At 37.9% G+C, this 24401-nt stretch overlaps 1 protein-coding gene across 1 annotated transcript in view; it reads left to right on the forward strand.

Moving 5' to 3' along the window:
* Window positions 1–23756, forward strand: part of SALL1 (spalt like transcription factor 1) — a 226569-nt gene extending 202813 nt beyond the window's left edge. The window contains exon 15 of the mRNA XM_084533410.1: window positions 23252–23756. The gene's annotated coding sequence lies outside the window, so the exon portion shown is untranslated. The remainder of the gene's footprint in view (window positions 1–23251) is intronic.
* The last annotated feature ends 645 nt before the right edge of the window (window positions 23757–24401 follow it).

Genomic DNA, 24401 nt, shown 5'->3' on the forward strand with positions numbered 1-24401 from the left:
ATTCAGGGAAGGTTTGTTCAGAATTCACTAAAGTGTAGATTTGTTAGTTCTATCCAAAAAAGCCCCATGAGCTCTTTCTTATTTGACATAGTTTATACTGCTTAGTAAGGGGTTTAAAAAAAAATAAAAATGAAAAGCCACTCTCGATCAAGAATAAGAGTGTCAACACAGTCATGCATCTGAGAAAACTTTCTCTTTCAGGCAAAGTCTTGTGACACAAGAACATTGGCTCTCAATAGAGGAAAAACTTCCAGATTTTGACACAATCCTTTCCATTATTTCTCCAATCCAAATGGCTTTAGTTCAGCCTTTCTTAAAAGCCAAAACTAATGTCTGCTTAAGAGAACCATGACTAAATGTCATTTAGCTTGAACCTTTGTGAAAAGCAGTGTTGGATGGTCATCATAAACACAAGGTTGTGAGCTCTGAGCTCTGCCACTGCTCTTCATGTGACTTGTATAAAGCATTTATTTTCCCTGTCTTCCAGTGATGTTGATGATTCAGATCCTTATGCTGAAGCTCTTGTTTATGATATATAGTAGCTTTAAACTTTCTTTAAAACAAACCAAAAAGGACAAAAAAAAAAAAAAAAATAAATCTATATGAATCTAGGAATAAGCACTCTAGCACTAGGCAGTAGTTCTCTCTATCCTAGTCTATAGTAGGACTGACTCTTTCCAAGCTGATTTTTTTTCTTTGCTGACTTCACCAACTTTAATTAGCTTTGAATCATGCATTTTGTATGGTATCTGATGTTCCTATGATCGAGCTCTTAATCAGTTAGTAGTCATAAAAATCATGAATGTCTGCAGGATGTTGTAGAAATGGTAGGCTGCAGCAGAGTATGGAAATAAGTATTGTAAGCACGGACTCCATCTGAGGCAAGAACTTTTTGGCAACTATAACTAGCTCCAGTAAAATGGATCCTGCTCAGAATACAATAACGCTCTAACAATTCATTGTTGAATCCCTTGTTTCCTTTTGAGGCCTAATTTTTGCTTAAATTAATTTTTCTGCTGATGTATATATGCTCTGATTCCATCACATGATCTTATTAAGTCTACAATGCTGCATTTTTTATCACTTCTGCTATTTGATTTTCTGCAATTTTAAGCAAAATAACACAATTCCAAAAATACTTGAAAGCTGATGAATGACTCATACTGTAGTTCATTGAACACCATAAAATATTCAGTGACTCACAGTCCTAGCATAAACCAAAGGTCCAAAAAAGACCCTATTGTTAACAATACAGAGGTACAAAATCTAAAAACTTCTACTTCTGAATCAGGTATTAGCTTTTGTGGTTGTCACTTGTCAATTCCAGCTAATCCCTATGCAGATTTTTAAAACAGTGTAATACAACCTAATAATTTTATAATAAGAAACAGTCTGTTTGCTAGATTAACTTAAATTTGTGATGTTGATTAGTTTCATGCAAGGGTAATGATCTGTAGTGAAGAATATATGACACTGGAACACTGGAAATAGTTTTCAAAGCATAAAGCAGCTGTGTTACATAGTTCACTACTTCGAATTACAATAGCTGTGTAGCTCACTTTCTGAATGATTCAGCTTTTATGTTTTGAACACCAAACAATTTTATTCTCTTGGGCAAACCAATCCCTGTATTGTCCAATGCCAGTGTCTCTGGCTGAATGGATGAAGTAGGAAATGCTGTAGAATATAGTGATCAAGAACTAATAATATTTGAGGAACAAAGTTTGCTCAGGCTGATTTCCCATCTGAAAATGGCAGTCCTCTAGGGATTAAGCACACTACTGTCATTTACGTACATGGGTCTCTTGACTAAATTTCTTTATTCCTGACTTGCTTTTCATCTAATATCACATTGCACTAGCATACCTCTGTTGCTGTGACTAGACCGACATCCATGTAATGATGCCATAAAGTAAAGAAGAAACAGTCTCACTTCTGATGACTGTAATTTTCTCTAGAGCACAACGGCCTTTTGAGGTGTGACCATTCCCATACGCAACTTTGATGGATAATGTCCTTTCTGAAATGGCATTATCACACTGCTTAGTAAATGCAGTGACAGTTCAGCTGGGGCTTGTGTGGTGACAACATTTTGTTTGGTCTGAGGTTTTGATAACAGAACAAAGGACTCTGAGAATCATGTTGTTTTTTGTACTGCCTTGGGAGCACCTTGGGAGAAGAACAGGTGAATCAATGTACCTTTTTAAGAGGACTGAATGTAATTGGGGTTTGAGGTTTTCATTGGTGGACTGAGTTTCTGTTTAAATGTAGTCTCTGGAGCAGATGGTAGATAAGAGAGTAACTAGGTATCACAGGAAACAGTAGAACTATAATACTGTATTACTGCACCCAGTAGAGTTAGAAATGTCAGTCTAACACTGCGGGCATATTTCTTATGTGTAGATTTATAAAATAAGAAAACAGCAACCCAGCGCAGATGACTTTTAAATGAATCCATAAGCATTGATACATTCCCTGCCAAGGTGCAATATCATTGATCAAAACTGGGGCTCATTGTTATTAAGGTTTCAACAACATTTGTATTAACAAGTCACCTTTGTGTCGTAAAAAGGCAGAGGGTTGATAGGCATTAAAAAAACAGCTGCATCATAGCAAGCAGCCAAGAGCACAATGGGTGTCAATAGGAGGTAAAACTACTCCCGCTGAGACAAGTGAAGAAGAAAAATGAAACAGGAGGATTTGTTCCAGCAGCCCTGTCTAATTGTTTATTCCCTTCTCATTCCATCCTAGTCACTTAAGGGCTATGGCTTCTGTCATGTAAAAACAAAAAAAAAAAACAAAAAAAAAAAACAAAACAAAAAAAAAAAAAAAGCTTGGGCTGCTCAGGGTTTGTCTCACTGTAAATGAGTGGAATTTGGGTGCTGGGGATCTGTGGGCAAGGTGACGGCACGTTACCTTCTCCTGATTAGTTACAAGGCATTTACTTCAGATAAGTGCTGTGTGAGTGTATGACCTCATAAGTGGCCCCAACCAACACTAATAGTCTACTTCAGCAAGGAGATTAGGTTCCACTAATAGTGTCACAGCATGAAATAAGATGCAACATATTAACTGGGGGAGAGGGAGCAGGAGGTGGGAAAGAACTGAGGGGAGGAAAAAAAACTTGGAACAGAAAAGGGCAGCTTAAAGGTGCAAAAGAAGTCAGTTGATAGCATAGGATATCTGCAGCTCCTGAATATAAATGTATTTTGCAGGCTTCTTGTGTGGAAATAGACATTTTCAAACAGCATGTATACTGGCTTTCCTTTCCTGGAGTGGTTGCAACTGGCACCCCAGTCTTGGGTATGCTTGTCCAGTGCAGGAAAACCAATGCATGCCTCTGTTGTAGCCAAGCTCCAGTGGCTGTACAGACCGTGCCTACAGCAGCAGGTTTCCAGCAGCTTTCATGGTGCTCCATGGACTTCTTGGTGCCGTAGGCAGCAGTGTTTTACTGGATTCATTATCTCTGTTCTAATAACTTCTAATAGCAGTGGACTAAAATATTTTTTACTGGGAAGTTTCATTCAAATGCAAGATGATTTGGACCTTCTCTCCTCAGAGGCGTGTCTTTCTTTCTTCAGTGTTATATGGCAAGCTGTAAAAACACAATTTTTTTTTCCCATCATTAGAAGCACAGAAGTTCATGTGCTCCCCTGGAAGAATAAATCAGGCACTTCCTATAATCTGCAGTAAGATCTCTTATAACTATGGGATGCATTCCACAGATAGACCAAACACAGGTGTTGAAGTCAGAAGCTTGCATCCACATGAAACACACCTGATAAATTATACTATTACTATTTTCTTACCCACTTAAGCTGGAAGAACTGGAACAAATTAACAAATTAACAAATTGGTTCAAATATTTTTTTCTTGGTTCTAGAATTAGTAAAATCTGGCAGCAGAATTGCTGCTCTGTTTTACTAAATTATTTCATTTGATTGCATTTGATTACTAAATTATTGGAGCTCACAACATTTTTGCAACCACATTTCCTAGTAGGCTGAGGTTGGATAGTTGGTTTGCGTGTATGAAAAATGTTTTCGCCCTTGTCATTTCTGAGATTTTGCCATGTATATCAAATTGAGTCTAGCAAATGAACAAATGGGGAAAAAAAATACTGATCTGGTACCAATTCATGTCTAGGTATCCATGCTCAATTTCAAGTCTCTGGTACTATTGTCAGAATCTGCTTTCACATGCTAGAAATTGGGCTACAAACTAAAATTTACATGCTCTGTTTGCCAGCTGTCTTATTTTTATATACAAAACAAGTGGGTAAGAAAATACTTGAACTAGACTATGATTTATTAAAAAGAAATCATGAAAAAATTGTAAGGAATCTTTTAACCTATAAAATGTGTATGTGGTTTCACAACCCATGCACAATTTAAAGCCTAGAAATAGTTTAATACACTAGCATAAGATAAACTTTTTTTCTGAAAGCTGTCTATTGTTTTTTACTGTAATTTACAAACTGATTAAGAACACTCACTCTGGCTTTGAATAATAGGATACTGGACTTCTCTCTATAAGACGTTGCATCTACTCTTGAAGCAATGAGGTGTAACTATGCAGTTTTGCTGATAACCTGGGTAGAAAACTGAGCATGATCTGTTCTTTCAGAAGCTTGCATATTGCAGGAGGTGAAAAGTAGAAATGGTAGTCTGAAACACAGATGCTTACTTGTTCCCTTCTCCCAAACATACACACACACACACATATATATATATATACATATATACATAGAGAGAGAGAGAGAGAGAGAGATAAACAAAACTGAAGTGTCAACCCATTTAATCACATAACAGGTGTCTTGAAAGAGCAAAGTAAGAGCACTGACTAATTTCAGGGCTGGGCCTGAGTTAGAGCAGATTACCTAATGCATCCCATGCTAACATACATCTCATGAAAATATTCATCTCTTCGGGAAGATGACTAGTTTCATCTTTAGTTGGTCTTTGTGTAGAGATCTCATCTCTTGGAGATGATAGCAGTCTCCTTATCCTAGAGAATTCACTTTTGTCTGCACCAAAAGTTGTAAAGTTGATTGAAGCTATCAAAATATTTTCAACAGAAACATTTGTCCTCCTGCAGGATGATGCACCCACTCATTTCCCTCTTGATTAACGAACCTCTGGTTGTCTGCAGCCAATACAATGGAGAAGTTTGGTGTATTTAACTGTTGGCTTAATTGTTGCTAATGGAACATAGGACTAGATCCAAAAAAAAGTAAAGGAGAGGTGGCTAAATCTCCCCCTAATTCCACCTCTATAATTAGGCATTCAATATCCTGTATGTACCTAAGGTTTGGCTCATAAAGCTACAATGAGTGCAGTTTCATGTGTCTATGGCAGCTGTCATCTTGGCTGAGCTGTGCACTTGAATGTGTCTCATAACTAAGCTTGGTAGGATTCACAGGCCTGGCATCCCTGAGGAGACAAAATTCCCTGAGGAGCACATGTTGTTAGATGTACTGAGAGGAAAGAAATGAATGGAGGACTTCAGTTTCTTTCCTCCTGTCTCACAATTCATAAAGTGTGACCAAGAAGGAGAATGTACTGAGCTTGGTGATGAAAAGTCTGTTTCTGGGAGGAGCTTTGGATTTTCACGCTGTAGTCCTCCTATCACGGCACTGTATGAACTGACTCTTCAATGTGTGTGTGTGGGGAGGGGGGGCGGGGGGGGAGCAGGATTGGTTCCTGCAGAAGAACAAGAATCCAAGAATCCACTCTGCAGCATGGCAGCTCTGAACACCTCATTCCTGCTCTCCTCTAGCCAGCCTCCCTCAACGGGCCACTGACTGCCCTTGGGCTGACGTGTGGAGGGATCAGCGTTTGACACTGCTTGGCAAAGACATGTCTTTGCTTCAGTGTGTGCCATAGAGGGGTTTGTCAGCCTGTAGCTGAGGGCAGTTAGGGTTTTGTGTTCAAAGCCCTGACATTCAGCCTAGCAGCACTATTTTCTCCTCATAGGTTTTTGATGGTCGTTCTGGATAGGTCAGGATGCCTCTCAAAGTTCTTTGCTAACTTCAGTTGAGATGCATTGCAGCCTGAAGTTAATGAATATTGTTGTCTCCACAACTACTGTGCCAGTGCCCATGTACTAGGCTTTTTAACAAGATAGCCGTGCATTGCTAGAGCAGAGACTGAGTCCTCGCTTTCACCCATTTGCAGTGTGACTTTGAGCAGCACATTTGAGCTCTGTGGTTCACTGCCTTCTTTGCTAAATTGAGACAATGCTCCACAGTTCCTGTACAACATAAAATTTTATATGAGGCAAATCAACTCATGTTTTATGACATGAAATATAGACAGTTGGCACATTTTCCACATCATTTTCATTTTTAGAGAGGCATTGCAAGAACAGTGTGAGGAAACTCCTACTGCTATACTTTTTCGTCACTTTTGTCTCTCTTTGAAGGACTAGAAAAACCCATCTTGCTATGGTTTAAACACTGATTTTGTTGTCTTCTAATTTTCTTCTTGGTAATGCTACTAAACAAGTAAATAGCAAGCAAGAGATCTGCTGTTCTAATTGCTTCTCTAGGTGAGGACAGAAAGCTCTCTACATGCAGTTTGTAAACGTCATGTATTTCTATGATTGTATCCAAATTTTATAAAGTAACAGGACTAGAGCATCATTCCTGCACATACACCACCACTCTTTATTGAAACTCCATTCAATGTATCTGCTGCAGGTTAAGAACTGATCACTACTCCCAAGACTATTTGAAACACTCTGGCCACTGACCTCAGTTGTTACCACCCTCGTTTCCCAATATGCCACAGATTTGTACTTACACTCTCTCTGGGAGCTCTTGAAGCTGCAGGAGTCTGGACGTGACATTGGCTGTGATCCCAGTGCCCTCACACATGACCCCAATCAGCTTCGCTACAATTCTCATGATACCCACAGGGTTTCCAGATGGAAAGAGAAAAATAAACGTTATCAGCACAATCCAAATGGAAAAGGCTTATTTTCCATAGACTGTCTTTACTTTGATGCTGATACACAGAAGTTAATAATTCATCTTTTTGTATCAGAATAGTTCAATTTCTTAGAGCAAGTGAAATATTGCAGGCTTACTTTGATTGTCAGTTTCCTTCTTTCCTTTTCAAATAGGAAATAATGCTAAAAGGAATTATCCTTTATTTTTAATGCAACTTGTACTCCTCATCAAAACTAGTAGTCTATGATTTGGTAGGAACTTATCATGAAATCTTAAGCTAACCTGTGCCTAATAGCAAATATTAGTTTCAGCTAAGCTAAAATGATAGCTCTATTTAGAACTGACTCCAAGTCATGTAATAGAGAGATTTTCTCCCTAAAAACAGGTAGATGAGGCTATAGAGGCACCTTTTCATACCGTGGAAAAGGATATCTCATAGAGGTTTTAACTGTTTTGCAACATATTTTCATGTACTTTGAAAACAAAACCCTCTGCAGAGAACAGTTGGCGATGTTCTGCATTTGCATGTGTTCATGAGTTCTCACTCTGCCTTCAGGGTGTAGGTGTGTCTGGACTTATGCTGTAATCGACCATGACTAAGAGAAAGTTTTTGAATGAATCTGTAATAGATAACATCTTTGACTGGTTTCACACAAAATGTAACTAAATCTTAGAGCTCTTAGAGTTTTTGAGGAATTTTGTTTTCCATTTTTTAAGTTACATGATCTTTAAAGGCAGAGAATAGAAGTAAAACATTATATTTATTCCTTACAATACAATCTTTGTCTCTTTTGACATGGAAATATTTATCATTGCGATTCAAATGAAATATACTTTTAAAATAGATATTTGAAATACCCTGAAATGATATCATGAGAGGTGCCTAGATGTTGCTCACCTGCAATCACAAGCTTTTCCAATGTCTTCATCTAATGAAAATATTTGAACAAATTAATTTGTACATACTGAAAAAAGTTATTTTTCCCTCTTTCCTCTAATGAAACACCTAGCTTTTGTGGTAACTTATTAAAAGAACATTGCTTCACATTGAAAAAGTCGGGGAATATAAAACCAATATACCTTCACAGGAATAAGTGAACAGAGTTGAACTTCATTCCTTCACTCTGCAAAAAATGGATCCTTAATGACAGACTGGAAATTTTGGATCCTGATGTACTGCACTGATATCCTCTGCATCTGAGTCTTCTGGGTATTAATGGAATACAAAATTCACCCTGTGTAGAAAATCCACACAAGACCAGCAGGCGTAGAATAGTATATCAGACTTGTGTGTACACCAGCCTGGTCAGTGGCAGGACAGGTTTCTCATCAGCACAAGACCCATCCCTTATTTAATGGAGTCCATCGAGGGATTGATCAGAATGTCTTTTCTCTATACCAATTCAGTACTTTCCTCATCTGCTAGTATTACCAAATATATATATATATATATATATATATATATATATATTTCCAAATTAGAAAGTACTATGATAAATTGTTAATCTGCTTAACTACAAATTTTTAATCAGCTGAGCTACAAACATGCTTTGTAAATGCACTAACAGCACCTTCAGAACAAATTTATTTTATAGGTAGTAATTAAAATAAATATTTAATCTCTCATTGCACAAATAGTGGCTGGTTGAGCATAATACAACTGTATTAACCATCTCAAAACCACAATGTCAGTAACTAATCAGCTCGAAAACTAAAGCTACTTTGGCTTCTCTATAAATTATGTAGTAGCAATCTCATTAATATCTTTCCAGCCACTTTTTTTTCCTCCTCACTGTCTTAGTTAAGTCTTAGTAAGTGTTATGGACACAGTGAGGAAGTGTCTCTTCAGGACAGAGATGACAGAAGATACAGGTGAAGATTTTCTTTGATTCACTGCTTCCAAAGTTCCATTAGAGATAGCAATTATCGGATCAGTTAAAAGAGCAGAGCTTTTCGAAGGTCACTCAGTTTGTTGTGCTCAATCTTGGTAGAATAAACAAATAGGATGGTTAGCAAATCAGAAGAAGAAAAAAAAAAAAAAAAGGCAGCTACGCATCTTTGGCACAACCCAGGACCTTTAAATAGAAGTATGTATTCACTTGTATTAAGGCAAAGTCTTGTTGTTTATATCCATTTGTGTCAGATCTGGAAATTTTGGGCTGTTGCTTCATTAACCTAATCTCTGCTAGGGAATCTGTCTTGGTCATATGAAATTTTAGTTCAGTTTAGTTGTGAGTATGTAACATTTACTGAGACAATGCTGAATGCCACCTAGACAGCTTACTGAGTAAATATTTAAGTGCCTGAGCGCACACATAGCTGTGCACATGCGTAATTCATACATACAAGTCCTCTGTTAAATAAGACTAAAGTTTGAAAGTTTTTGGAATCGGGGTCTGAAATGAACATTTCTTCCTGCTCCTACTCCTCCCAGTCCCTAACTAGTGACCCATGAAATAAGCAATGTGCTGAACTATAGAAAACTTCCATCATTGCCTCACTTTTATTTAATAACAAGCAGGTATTTTTACTGCCAGATACATGCTGGGCTTTTGATGACATTTATATGACATACAATGGCCAGTGAGATTAATCACAGATCTGTATTTTTTAAAGATACCCATGAGGATAGGTTCCTGCGCCTGCTTTCAATGTTAAGATGGTTTTCCCAACTGCAACTCACCACACTGCATGTTCTTGCAAACCTTTCACTTTTAACGTATCAGCTTAATAAAAATGCTTTCAGTGACAGTGAAAAATTGGACCTATCATGTGTTACCAGCCCACATTTCCATTGCTACCATCTAGACTTCAGAGATCCACTACACTCAGTGAGAGGCAATGATGCTATTATAGCCTGACAAGGGCATATTGAGATACTTGGCCGCAGATTGCACAAATTCTCATATAATTTTATCTTTTAGAATGGGGCTTGCAGTAGAGATAATTAGAAAATGTTGGCTAACAGGACATAACAGGAATCAGTCTGAGAGTTCAGAGGGAGAGCAGAAATTTTAAGTGACCAAAAGATAAATGTGTATGTTCCCATTAAGGATAAAAGAAACAACAAGTAAATCCACTATGCAAGCTAAGGAGATTACAGCTCAGGTGGTGTTTTCAAAGAGGAAAAAAAAATCAATCTTACTCTCAGATGTGGCAACTTTTAATAGCACTGCCAGGGATGTCAGCAATGCTAGCTATTGACTGGATTGTGGTTACGTGGTTCATCTCAAACGCTGCAAGTTGTGTACTGTCCTAGCAAAAATCAGCAATTGCTATAGTAAAAGTGGTAGTACTAATGAATGGACAAGTCCTTTTCTGCACAGCACCCAGCTTAAGTGGGAGCAGTCTGGTCACTCCTGTGGAAAAAAACTGTGATCTTACAGGAAGCACCTCAGGCTCCTCATATGCGTTCAGTAGTGATGGGCTTAGTGTGTTAAGGTGTCACTGAAGATACCTGCTTGCAGTGCTGGAGCTAAACCCTGGATATAGTCCCTAGGCATCACAGAAGCCACAGTAAGATAAAAGTGTCTTCTTATCCTACTCCAAAAAAGAGGGTTTTGCTTCACTGCAGTCCAAATTTCAAACATTCAATTTTGGGAAATATTTTGGGAGAATGATTCTTTTGTTTCATGGCAAAATGGCATGGGGAAGAGGAAAACCAGAACACCATCAAGTCAATGGCACCCACCACTGATTGCCCATCCTCTGAATTGCTACCACTTTGAGCACATGGTTGGCATGCAGAAGATGCAGATTCAGAATTAAGCAATACAGGGAACTGCATCTGGATCTCCAAATCCCTAAGCAGCTTTTTTTAAATCACCAGAGAAATCGCCAGAGTCTTGGCTATTGTAGCACAAGCCTGACTTGTGCCCCAGGAATCAGAATTTCCATTCTTGGCCAGCAGCAGCTGACAGCCTTGGCTTCCCTCCACAGACCAGGCACATGGGGGTGGCAGCTGTCCTCTGCCCAGTCCCACCTGCCTGCCCCAGGGTTCAAAAGCTCCATGCCCTGGAGTATCTGGTCTCAGGTAAAGTAACCTCTGTAAAACTATATGCAAAGTTTGTGTCCTACACTCACTGCATGGCTTAAATTGTTACATAATCCACGCTAAATTATAATATGGCATCAAGATATTCAGAGCTGTCTTGGCCTTTTGAAATGCAAATTAACAGTCAAGTAATTATTAGGTGCATTTGACCCTGCGTGAGAACAGCCAAATGTTGAGTCTGTTTTTCCAAAGCCAAAGATCTGCTGTGTACATTACGGTTCTGTTTAATAGTGCACACACACTAGTCATATAGCTTCACCAGGCACCAGTGCTGAGTCAAGTCACTGTAAGGCCATGCTTCCTTTCTCATGGCTCTCTTGCCTTTGAAGTTAAGCTGCAGCAGGCTCAGCTGTGCTCAGCAGGAGGGCCGAAGGTTTGAATATTCAGATTTCATCTCTGTTTATAGAGTGGGCTTTTGAGATGTAGGAATTCTGTTACAATGTCCAGTTTCTTGGGGGGAAGGGTTGCTGAGGTTGTTAATGGGTCCCGAGGAGCTTCAGCCATTATACTAACCTCTGCAGGCCCCTTCTGCTCATGCCAGACATTAATAGCCACATGGATCTAGAAGCATAATAACAGGTACTTTCAACGGACCTTTTTAATTGCGTCTCTGATTCTACTTCTGGTTGTTTCATAGTGGCTGCATGCTGCAGCAGGCAATATTTAGTCTGTTCATTTTAATTGGTGTTGGTATAAAGGTGATAGTGGTGCACTGTGGCTTTCTGCAGTAGCTGACCCAGGCATACACAAAGTCTGCTTGGTTTCCAGAAGGAAAAAAAAAAGTATGAAACCTGATAATTTAACATGGAAGACGTGAATTTTCTAAACACTGTGCGCTTAACCACATGCAATACTCTCTTGTAGATAAATGTATGTCGTAGCACAATTAATGAGTGTCCAGGACAGGAAAGTAGAAGAGCGTCTACCTGCTCTGTACTTTCATTCCAAGCCCAGACAGGCAGAAAAGAGCCGTTATGTTTCTTTCAAATGACCTTCTTCCAAATGTGCAGCTGTAGATAGGACTAGAATTGAGGCTGCTGCTTCTAATAGAAGTGCTGCAAAGCTGTATGAGAGCAAACTATGCTGCCATAAATGAATGCATCCCTGTCCTGTTTGTCTTACCCCTTCTTCCAATTGCAGAAAAATTAGCAGCCTTCCAGCAGTATATGACAGTGCACATCAGCGTGTACAGCCAGCAGAGAGGCAGGCTTGTCAAGCAGCTTGTTGCCTGTCAACAGAGAATGGCACTTGCTGCAGTGTGGCTGCAGTGGCCCTGGGACTCCCTTCTACTCCTGGCCCCTTTCACAAATCATAGTCCTCTCCACAGTTACTCTTGCCCTTTTCCTTCTCTTCTGGGAATTTGTTTACCATTCTTTATGAAGCACTGATAAGTGAGTGAGAAGGAATGGAAAGATTGAAGTGGATGAGCTGTTTTAGCACTGGATAATTCTGGAGTCCGTGCTGCATAATTAAGGGTCAATGTGCCGCTTGTAACTTAAGGTCACTCTTTGTGTTTGAAGTTGCATGTCAGACTTCCCCTGCTCAGGAGGAAATGAAGTGTTACAAATGAGGGAACTGACCAACTCTACCTTTTCCTACACCTCTTGAAACCCATCTACCTTTGGGCACTATCTATTAGAAGATGCTGCATGGGGTTGCATACAGCTACAGTGTCACACAGAGAAATTGCGTATGTTTGCATAGGTCTGTGCCTGTGTGCTTGTCTCCCTGCCTTTTCTTTACCAGTTTATCCAATACAAAACTAAGCAGCCTAATGGAGAAGCCACAATACAGGTGTCATTTACTGAACCCTCCGGTAACGTGCCTTCTGTCTCTGACAGAGAGGACTCATATTGAGCCAAGCGTGAATCAAAGCACTTGCTATTAAAACCAGCACATTAAAGCAAGATTCCATCAATTTGCTCTTTGGGTTTTGTAATATTCATAAAAATACATTTCTTGTGGCAGCAGAGATAGCAATGAAAGGAAGGACAACTAACATCCGCATCTTCTCCATGTGATTAGAGTAGTTGCATCAAATACTTTATTATGAAGGCTGGAGAACAAGAAAAGCACATTCAGCGTCATATGTTATGGCACAATCCCTCTCTGGTGGAGCAAACAATGGGACCATTATACAAGCTGACATATTTTTTGTTTCTAATATATTCTGCTTCTTTGTGTCTGTGTGTGCTTAAATAGCAGGCACAGATGTACTGTTTCCAAAGGTCTTTGACTTGTCATGAGAATACTGTCTTTACCAGTAAAATAAATTGATTACTAGTGACAATGTTAACTATTATACAAAGAACACAGCTCTGGTGGCCTTTGTTAGATTTTAAAGAAAAGGTGATTATTTCTTCCTTATGACAGTTTGAAAGGTTTGCCATGTGGATATGGAAAGATTTTACTCATGAATATGCAAAGGTATGGCAACAGGCCGGGTAGCCAGATCTTCAAATTGACCGTTGGCTGTGATTGAGTTAGGAGAAAAAGAAAACATGAGACAAACACAAAATGTACAAAACCAGCATGGGAGGTGGTTGCTAAAATATTCAGTTGTGAGAATATTGTGAAATATCAGCTTTGGGGTATAATATTGGATTGATGACATAATTACAGGGAAAATAGTGCCAACTGGGATGATGCACAGTGCATCAAGTTCATGGTAAGGCCACCATATTCTGTAATAATGTTTCTGTCTAGGGATTATTACTTTATTCTGTATTCTTCAGTCCTCTGAGCAGTGACATCAGGAAACTAACCTGTGACACCTCAAGGCAATATACCTTTCTTACCAACAGGATGTGTTGCAATTTTTCTGGGAAGCATTATAGATGCAGGGGGAAAAGAAAGCATGCAGGTGTTGCAGTGTATTATATGACAGAAATCAATGGAAAAACAGATAAAAAAAAAAAAACTGCTTATATAAGAATTTCAGTTGTTTTTTTCTTTTACACTGTAGAAAATTATAAAGGCCACTCTTAGAGTCAAAATTCTACTGGAATCTTTTATATTACATGTTCTTCTCTGTAATATTTTTTAAAAGTTCTCTTTCTAAAGATCTCATGAAAAATAAATTGGGATCACTTCCAATCTAATTTAAACTGCTACAAATATTTTGTGTAATGAGATTGGAAACTATCCATTTGCTCCCCTTAGAAAATGTGCTGAGTTCTCCCTTGATTGCAGTTCAGATCATGCTGCTAAACACCAATTTAGAACACAAATCAGGCTCCTTGTTGATTGTAGTTCAATTCATGCTGTTAAATACCAGTTCTCTGATCAGCAAGTTGCTGCTCTGCAGGCTGTGGCCAAGGCCTCCCAAAGCCATGGTTGCATTATTTTCATAGAGGTAGCATTACTAAAATTAGATCCACCCTATCAAATCATAATTAAGAATATAGCCTTTACTTGATCATTCAGCAAACCTTTTTTTTTTTTTTTATGTTTTTTAGTGATGCATCTAATATTAGTGATAGCCATGCATTCCTTCAGAACATGTAATTTACTTTTCTTTCAAATTGTTAACTCTTGATCAAATGGCTATGACATCACTAATGCGTTTAATCTTCCTCGTAGTTAGAAGAGTGCTTCCTAAATGAACTCTTTCACAGGTTCCTGAACATTTTTTGATTTTCCTTATTGTCCAAAATGCTAGTAGTTTTCACAGTTGGTCTTCAGGTCAGGGTGAGATAAAGAAAGATAAACTCCTTCCTAAAATCTAGATCCCATGGCAACATCTTGCTGATGAGACACGTTTTTTCAGTTCTTGACTATTAAATCCGTCCTGGTGTTGCATAGTCACATCTTCCAAGAAATGTGTTATACATGACCAAATGACCACAGATCAGATATGTTACATCTTCACAGCCTCTTCCACCTTCTGGTAAGACAAGAATTTCTGAATCACAGCATAGTTCACAGAGTCTCCAGAATTATTTCAACAGTGCATGACACTCTCCCTAAGGTAGTGTAAAGCTTAATTTTTGAAAGTGTAAAAAATGTATGTTCCCCTTGGACAAATACTGAGGTTGTGATTCTTCGCTCTTTTTGAACCAAATTCCTAGTCTATAAAAGCTGTTATATGTAACAGATGTTCCTCAAATTTTCTGTAAACTTCAAATCTAAAACAAAAAGCATCAAAAATACGGCTGTGTAAGGGTATTAGGGTATTTCATTTATTGTCTGTTACTTGTGTAGTAACGGACATATGGAACCCCACTCACTCATCACCTTTAGGAAAAGGTTTGATTTTAAAATTTCTATAAGCAGAGAGGTGAGTGTTTTTTTGCTTGTTTGTCTGTTTTGTTTTGTATTAAAGGAAACGATATCTATTTCTCAGTCTTGTATCTTCACATTCCCAGCACCTACTTCCATATTGCTTTTAAAATATCATGTGAATTCTATTGCATTCTTATGGGCCGTGGAGATACCATCATATCTTTTAGGAAGATTGGGCTTTGGTACTTCTTCCAGTTCCTTTAATTATCATCCTCTTCTTCCAGTACTTTTCCAGCCTTTCTTAGGCTCAACCTAAGAAAGTTGAGCCTAAGGTTCCTTTATGACCTTCAAATTTAAATCAGCCAGATTCCTTCCCATGCTCCTGCCTTATTCTTAATCTGACTTTGTATCTGTGTCCACTCTGTCTCTGTTGACTGATGCTCTTAAAACACGGAATATTTCCTAAATAATAGGATTTTAAAAGGAACAGGTATCCAGCCAAAGCAAGGAAGTAAAGTCTCTGATTTTTTTTACAGCCTTTCTGCACTACTCTTCTGATTAATAAACCTGCTTTACTCTGTAAGCTTTCAAATTGCTGAGGATTTATTATACAGCATGTAAAAAGCATCTTTTTACTGAAATTCCACAGAGACTTGGATGGGACAGACCCTAAACTGAATGCAAGATGGTACATGGTATTAAAGGAGCATGAAACCAAGTTTGTTTTGTCATAGCAATTTCTAATCAGTCCTTATGTACCATTTGGTCATATTTGTAATGAAAATATCCTCATATGAAATAAGGGAAAGCATAAAATGTCCATTCAAAAGCATCTACCACCTGCATATATTGCATGAATATAAAGACTGATATACCTAATCAGGGGTTCACATTTCAAACCACTAGGCCTAACGGCTTCTGAGATATAAGTAAATGAAAATTCATGATTCTGTATTGTGCCCAAGAGCCAACTTTACTGCTATTGCCATATAATTATTTATAGCTGCAAACTATCAAATGGAATTGCTTACCACCATCTTACTATATGTGGTAATTGATGTGAAGTGAGGCATTGCGTCCCCTGCTGACCCCAGCACACTGAAAGTCAGATGGATTATATCTAACTCAATTATGATTGATATTATCAAAATCCGTGAAGCACAACATGGTATAACAGGCTTTCAAAGTGTATCTATTGATTGTTTCTGTGTGCGTGTGCGTGTGTGTGTGTGCGCATGTGTTTTCCAAGACTTGCAATGGAGCTGTCTCTAGGGAAAAGACAAGCAGTATTGCTAACAATTTCCATGTGTAAATATATATTTCTGATGGCTTAACTCACCCTCATTGCCTCATAGGGACTGTGAGAATTTTTACTACATATGCCCCATTTCACTGGCTAAGAATTTTGCCACAGTAAGAAGATTATCCAGTATGTTTGGTGGGGTTGGAAACCAAAATATTCTGTGATCTGTTTAGCTGTGATTAGTGTAGAACAAGGATTCCTCTGTTCCAGTTCTTGATGTTGCCGCTCCTGCCATTCTGTCAGTCCAGCGGAGCACAGCAGCTATGCTCTGTGCAAACATCTTTACATCCTGTCTCCTGCAGGTGTTTGAAAAAAAAAAAAAAAAAAAAAAAAAAAAAAAAAAAAAGGATGAAGCTACCAAGGTGAAGCTTTCTTAATTGCATTCTCACTGTTTCCAGAAATCTGGAGTTCAAGAACTATTTACGTCTGCATCTTCATGTTTAATAATCTTGGATGGAGATTTCTTGCCTAAGTTTTCTTGAGACACCTTCTGAACCCACACACAATTTTAACATCTAAATAGTGTATGGAAGTCTGTTTCAACTAAATAGGAACCATCTAAAGAAGTGCTTTTTGTTTGCTACATATCTACTGCTTTGTGATTTCACTGTTTGTTCCTTAATTTCATGTAGTATGGGAAATGGTGTTTATTACCAATTTATTTTTTCCACAGTAATGCATGTTTTTATAGGCCAATCTCATATCCTCCCTCAAGCTTTTCTTTCCTATCAGAAGAATCTTATTTATTCAATTTTTCTGGGACCATTCCAAAATATTGCTCGTCCTTGTTGCTTTTCACTGTACTATCCTGTAATGTGTTTGAGATGAAGCAATGTTGAAATATTCAAGAAATGGCGGTGCTGTGTATTATAACGTTTCTTCCATTCCTTGCCTAATCATTGAGTAAATGTTTACTGCCTATACTGCCTCTCTTACTGTGCTAAGTGATAATTAATTAGAGTACCATACCATGTTTCTAGTTTGGGGGATTTTTTTCTCCTTCCTTCCTCCTAACTATGCAATGTTTTCTTTTAGCAGCATCTTTCTCTTTAGTAATTCTGTTACCAAGTTGTTCAAAAATTCTTCTCCAAGTTTTGACTGGTTTAAGTGTTGACTGTCCAATGTTGTACTACCAATGAAATTGTCACCAGCCTATGTGCAGCTGCAACTTCCAAGAAAATAATGCATATGTTATACAGTAAAGGCCCCAGTACAGAGCTCTATAGGAAGGTACATCTCCTTCATCATGAAAAATCAATTATTTAGTCTTACTTTTATCAAACAACATGTTGAATGGATGAATTAATATTTTGCTACTTTATCTGTTCTTTTCCTGAACTCATTTTTGAGTTTGTGGTAGTCTATCTAGCATATATTGTCCAATAAAGCCTGGGCAGTCAACTGGCCTGTTCTCTGCACTGATTCTGCCAGGAGCATGCAGGCTGCGTTCTTACAGCACTATAAAACTCCAACAACTGAATGTCCGATGTCCAGCTGGAATAGGTTGTCCTCCAGGTATTCAGTAGCTGATAGGAAGACCTACACAAAACTTCTTTATGAGATTATAGTGGGAAGTCAGGATGGCTTCATAGGCAATTATAATCATAATTCCAGATATTGACATTTTAGAGATTTTAATTCATTTAAATAAAAATTCTGTTATTCTCATTAGCATTGTACACATTCACTTTCTTTTGAGTTTCTGAATGTTCCTCCTCTTTTTCTCAGCCTCTCAAGACTTTCCCAGGACTGCACAAAGCAGACATAGGGCTGACCTAGCTGACCTGTTCTTTGCATAAAGACAACATCTGGACTACAGGAAGTTAGTTTAGTAATGTTACCCTCTTCCCTGTCAGAATATCCTTAGGAGACTGCAAATCCAAATACTCCAATATACTCCAAATATTACCAACTGTCAGACAGCCCTTTAGAGCCAAAAACAGCCCTTACTTATTTCTAGCTGTTACAGTATTAAAGCAGTAGAAAACTTCATTCCCTGTCCAAGCCTACCAAACTGGCCATACACTAAACCACTTGCACAGGTGAAAATATCTGGGTCAATGCAAGTTCTTAGGCCTGTAGATTTTCAAGACCACAGTTCAGTTCAGATTAGCTGTCAAAATTTGATATGACAAAGAAAAAATAGTTTATTATTTTCTCCAAAGTCATTTTGTTCGTAGAGATAATTATACTATCCTTTAATTATTGCTCAACATAAATGGAAAAATGAGAAGTTTTATAACCATCAACTTGTAGTGGGCTAAACAACTAGGCACCTTTGTTAGAGGTGTCAATATTCCGTGCACAAGAAATTCAAAGAGCCATGAAGTTACTTACTTCCCATTTGTTCTTTTAGAGAGATACATTTTCCTGATACATCTCGTACAAGAATGCCTGTAACGCAGTGCCAATTTGAAAGCCAGTGTCTTCCCTAAGACATGTTGATAGCATGCTTATTTTATGTTAATGTCCTCAGAAAAGCAATATACTACTAATACTATTGCTATTACTATTGCTATTTAAATCCAGACTGAATAGCATTTACTTGGGCTGTAGCCTCAATGCCTTCTGAGATCTCTTATTTTCTCTATCAAAAGTTTGGCCTTTTCATATACAAAACATGTATCTTAAGGGAAAATCTGTTGCTCTTTTTTTTTACTGTTAAAGGCTCTAACCTAACCTAGGAGATGCATAGAGTTATATTTCTTGACTTTGGTCATTCAGAGCAAAATTTTCCATCTTTAAGTGAGCCATGAAAGGCAAGCTATCTTCATCACACTTTAATTTAGATTCCAGATGTCAACTAGCAAGTAGGCCATGGGATTCTCAAGCGCTTTAGCCCGGGTAACTTTTTTGCTTCTGTGGCATATGACATGGAGTGCACGTGCTAGTGGCTGACCCAGTGTTTAACAGTGATTCACCACTGGAAATAGTCTTTGAAATTCATAAATTCAAGGCAAGCCTGTTTTACGGGGACTGATAATGCTGTATTAGTTGCTGGAAGTTAATGAGGTCCTGTGTTTGAGTACAACCAGATTAAAATGAAAAACGAACCACATTACATTCTGTTTCGACAATTATTATCAGTTGGTTGTAATATAAATATGCAAATTTTTCAGCTTGAACTTTAACATCCTCTGTAGAGACCATTCATCTCTTTAAAGTATTAATTTAAGTTGTAAAAGGATCCATACATCATTGCATGTCATTTTGAAAACAAATATTAATCAATTTTACACTCTGAATTGCCACTGTGCAAGTGTAATGTCCATTATTTTGGAGCAAGTCAGTGGCAAGAAATTTACATATTCATCCTTGGCTTAAGAAATCATATGATAATACAAGTACAACACAAGAAATTCAAAAGACTTAAGACCTTATCATCATCTATTCAATGGCATAAAGCCTGCCTTTGCATTCTCGATGCATTGGTATGCAGATTAGGAATATGTGTCTCATTCCTATCAGTATAACCTTGAAAGCTGGTGACAGCTGAAGTGTAGTCATAAGTTTTCTCTTCCACCAAAAAAAAATAGAAAGAGAAAAGGCAACAAAATGAGTGTAAAGGATACAGCAATTTCAAGTTTTATGATAAGCTTTTTGATAGTGTATCTGACCACTTAGCTAGACTGTACTCTGTGGGAATGTAGCTTGAAAGTGTGCTCTCTCTAGATTTATCTAGAATTGTAATTGTAATTGCATCTTTGTTACTAAATTAAAGTTCATATTTCTAATATGACAGAACTTAACAAGTCTGTTATTTGTTAAGATTATAGCAAATACTTGAAGGTGTTTGCTTTTTTAAATATTGTGAAAGACACCAATTTTTATATCAATTCCCTCCCAGAGAAGGGAGGCAGAGTTTCCACTTGGAAAGCAAGCAGTCCCAGCCAGGCACTCTGCTGAAAACCTTGTCTTACTGAAAGAAAAAGGAAACAGCTTCTGCAATTCATCTTGTTTCCCTGTTTCTAACAAGGGAAAAATAGAGACTGAATTATTGTTTTACAGTCAGAATTAAAATAGACAGAGACAGACAATAGGGAAAGTTAAATCTTGCTATTGCTTTTCCCATTTTAAGCTGGGAATTTATCCCTCTCAATGGTGGCTGCTGTTTCTCAGGTTTGAGTGTGTCATTGATGAAAGTGAATCCCAGCCAGTGCCAATGAGCATGCTGCTTCCACCTGAGAAAAGCAAATAGCTGTTCTGGTTAGAACTGGAGACACCGAAAATTCTCTGCTCCAAGAAGACGGAGAAGAGAGTAGGATTGCAGGTATCCCCTTCATAACTATCTCATCTTCATTAATTACGCAAAAACAAACATTCAATATAATTGGCCTAGCAGAGGTTATACTTAAGCTCCCTCTAGTGGATTATTAAGCAAGAATTTATAAAAGCACACATCTTTTTTTTCCAAACATTTTGTCACTGAATGTGAACATGAGAATACTACAGGCACAGTGCTGTTCCCTTGAAGCTATCGGTTGTTATCTCTATCTCCCTGCTTGCTGCTGCAGGAAAGCCTGTGAAACAATGCTGGCCATAAACCTATGGTTATAAAGCAAGGCAACTGCAGTATCCCTTGGCTGGGCTTGCCATTCTTCATCACTCCTTGGCTGGGTCAGTTTGATTGCTGCTTCAGAATACTGATGTTTCTTAATCATCTCCCTTTGTTTTCTGGTTAAGTGAATGGGTGAATAATTTGCCACACATTCTCTGTCAATCCAGTATGTTGTGAAAGGACAGTTGAAACAATACACACGCTCTTCGTTTCATAAATTTGTCATTACAGCATAATCAGATCATTTGCACTTATCCTGCTCTTGCACAAGCTAATTCTGTATTCCTGGGGAAAAGAAAAAAAAAAAATAGCACTTAGTTACTGTGCTCTGTCTCTCTCTTTCCCTGGGTGTTTACTTAGGCCAAAACTGCAAAGGAAATACAGACACTTGGGTTCCTTGTTTGCATAGTTCACACAGGTCTCAGAATGTCATAAAGAATAGATATGCAACCGGCCAGATAAAAAAAGCAACAGTACATCAGATGTGTCAACTGGATTTAGGATTATAACAGACATGTAAGCAATTAGGGTATTTGCTAGTTCAAAATGCTCACATGAATGAACCCACATTATCTTCTGAAAAGCATAATAATGTGTAATTGCAGTAACAATTCCTCTTCCATTATCTCCTAAACATCAACACTGTGTACGTTCTATAATATCCCACACAACTGATAACAGGCAAGCTCCTCGGTAAGAGAAATACTCCCAGATGTGGTTATGTCCCAACACTATGGCTGCTACCTAATATTAAGGAATTACAGTAGAAATGTTTCAATAACAAAGTAGAAGCATTTCAGTTTTTATGTGGCATAGATTGCCACAGACACTGCCAAGCAGCTTTATAGAGTTCTAAATCTTCATTCAATGCCCCTTTACATCATTTGAATGAAGATTTAAACCTCAATAAAACTTTCTGAATGCTTGTGGCCATCTTTGCTGTATACTAATCAAAGTGGGGTACAAGCAGATGAATGCAGTATAGTACACCTAATGATCAACACTATATCTAGCAAGATTTTCCTTTATAAGATGAGTTGTCTTAAAGGCTCTTTTCATGGGTAGTGCAGCAGTACACTTAGAAACAGACATTTATATGCAGTTTTTATGCAACCATTCAAAAAGATTGCTTCACTTTTTAGTTTTCTTTTCCTGCTGTGTTGTGTTTATTTTCCTTGTAACTGTTTTGGATTCATTTCTTAAAAGCAAAATGTTTCGGAGAGAATAATAATAAAAAAAAAGAATAAAATGTAATATTTTTTAGGGAAACATCACCTTCCACAGCATTACAGTTTCATTTCCTGGTTTATCAACCTCCAATAGTAATTAAGATTAAGATTACAGTGCAGTGAGTTTTGGCATTGAATGAGAAGCTTACATGAAATTCAACCTTTAGTTAAGATATTGGCTGGGAAATTCAACACATGCTAGTGCACAAATGCATACACAAGATATGATTGAGTAGAGTTTAAAAGAAACTGTACTGTAAGAATGTGCTGCTGATAGAGCGTATGTATTGTTGAAAAAAAAATACAGTCACTCATTCAAGAAACGGGCTGAAAAAGAAAGCCTGTCAGTGAATTGTGGAGAGACTGTGGTGTTTGGAGCCTCCTGAAGGGGAAGGTGTGGGGCCATTGTATGGTTCTGAACTTCCACAAAGGCAACGGGAAGTACAACTTCCCAAAGCAATTAACCTTCCCAAAGGACAGGCTCCCATCATAGGTTGTTTACTTTTCCTTATGGGTTTTCTTCATGTTAAAACTTCGTTTAATGATAAAAGTATGTGAAATTACTTTCCTTAAGCAGTTACCTGCAAATAGGTTTTTGTCTGGACCCAAATAATTCTGTAGTTAGGCTTTTTGTTCAGAACTGCCTCAGTTGTGCCTTTTTCAGAGATATTTTAGCATCTTCATTCCTATTGAAAACAAAGGGAAAAGCAACACTTTGTTGGTAGGGCTACTATCATAGTGTGGCAATTACTTTCAATGAAGCATTCAGAAGTTTCTGTGTAGTCCTTAAAAGACATAAATGAAAAAAACATGGGAAGTGAAAGCATCTTATTTACAGTAATTGATACAGCCAGCAGATTTTAGAAATATTTGTAAAAGCAGTATCAACAGTGAGAAAACTCTGATTTTTTCTTTCTATTGCTCTTTTAAGGGAATTTTAAAGAAGATCACGTGTTGAAACTGGTTAGCCCCTCTCCTCTTGGATGTCGAGCTGGTTCTGGTTCTGCAAAAGCCATCATCTAGCCTGTAAGGGGTACGCATTAGCTACTCAGATGGTCAAAAATGGGTTTATTGCAATACCCTGATGGAGCTGTTCCACTTTTTCTAAAATGTTTCAGGTTTTACCAAACCAAGTGAGACAAACTAATTCATGTTGAATGAAATAATCTCATTTACAGTTCCTGTGTCAAGAGATGTAGAAATGGATTAGCTCCATAGAAGAGAGCCCCTCCTCAGAGCCCCTGGCCCTGTTAGAAAAGAAGGGGCACCAGTAGCATATCTTTCTCATTGCTGATAGGTATCTTTGACCTTAGGTCAACCTTAGTTTCAGATTGAATTAAACTATATTTTTCAGCAAACTGTTTGAAAGATGTATGAAAACACACATTGTATTGCAAGTTTTTACTGTGCTTTAATAAATCTCAAAACCAAAGTAATCCCCCAGTCCCCCAGAATAAATTAAGACAAACCCCTAGACTCCTTTTAGGAGCAGGATATGGAATAGAAGAGCAAGTGAAAGTCTTGTTCTCCAAAACACCTAACCTTGTGAAATCTATGAAGTTATCTCAACTTTACCAGCAGGTAAACAGGCCTGAGGGTTTGATATAGACATTTGGTAGTAAGAGATGAGAGCAAAACTCAGAAAAATACATATATATGTATATATGTTTCCCTTTTGCATTCAACATAATTTCCTTTTTGCATGCAACATCATTTCATGGTCCCAGGGTTAGGAAGATGATGTTTTAAGCAACATTGTTCCTTCCTTTCCCTTGTATTTCTTTCTAAGTAACATTACCTATGTTAAGGTAAACTGAATCTATTAGACATTTACCTAAGGGGATTGCGAAACTGGGGTCTGCATTATAAAGCAAGTGGAGTTATGACAGCTGTGACCCCAGAGGAATCAAGGCTGAATAAAGACTGTCTCCATTGCAGACAAATGATGATAAAGTGATCCTTTTAGCCAACAGTCAATGGAACCTGACAAGGCCAAACCTCCAACTAATGAACAGCCCAACCTTTGCTACCAGAGAGATGTACTGAAAGTTTAATCTCAATAAGCATCAAAATACATTTGC

The sequence above is a fragment of the Aythya ferina genome (assembly GCF_964211825.1).
Source record: "Aythya ferina genome assembly, chromosome: 12".
In the NCBI taxonomy this organism is placed as follows: Eukaryota; Metazoa; Chordata; class Aves; order Anseriformes; family Anatidae; genus Aythya; species Aythya ferina.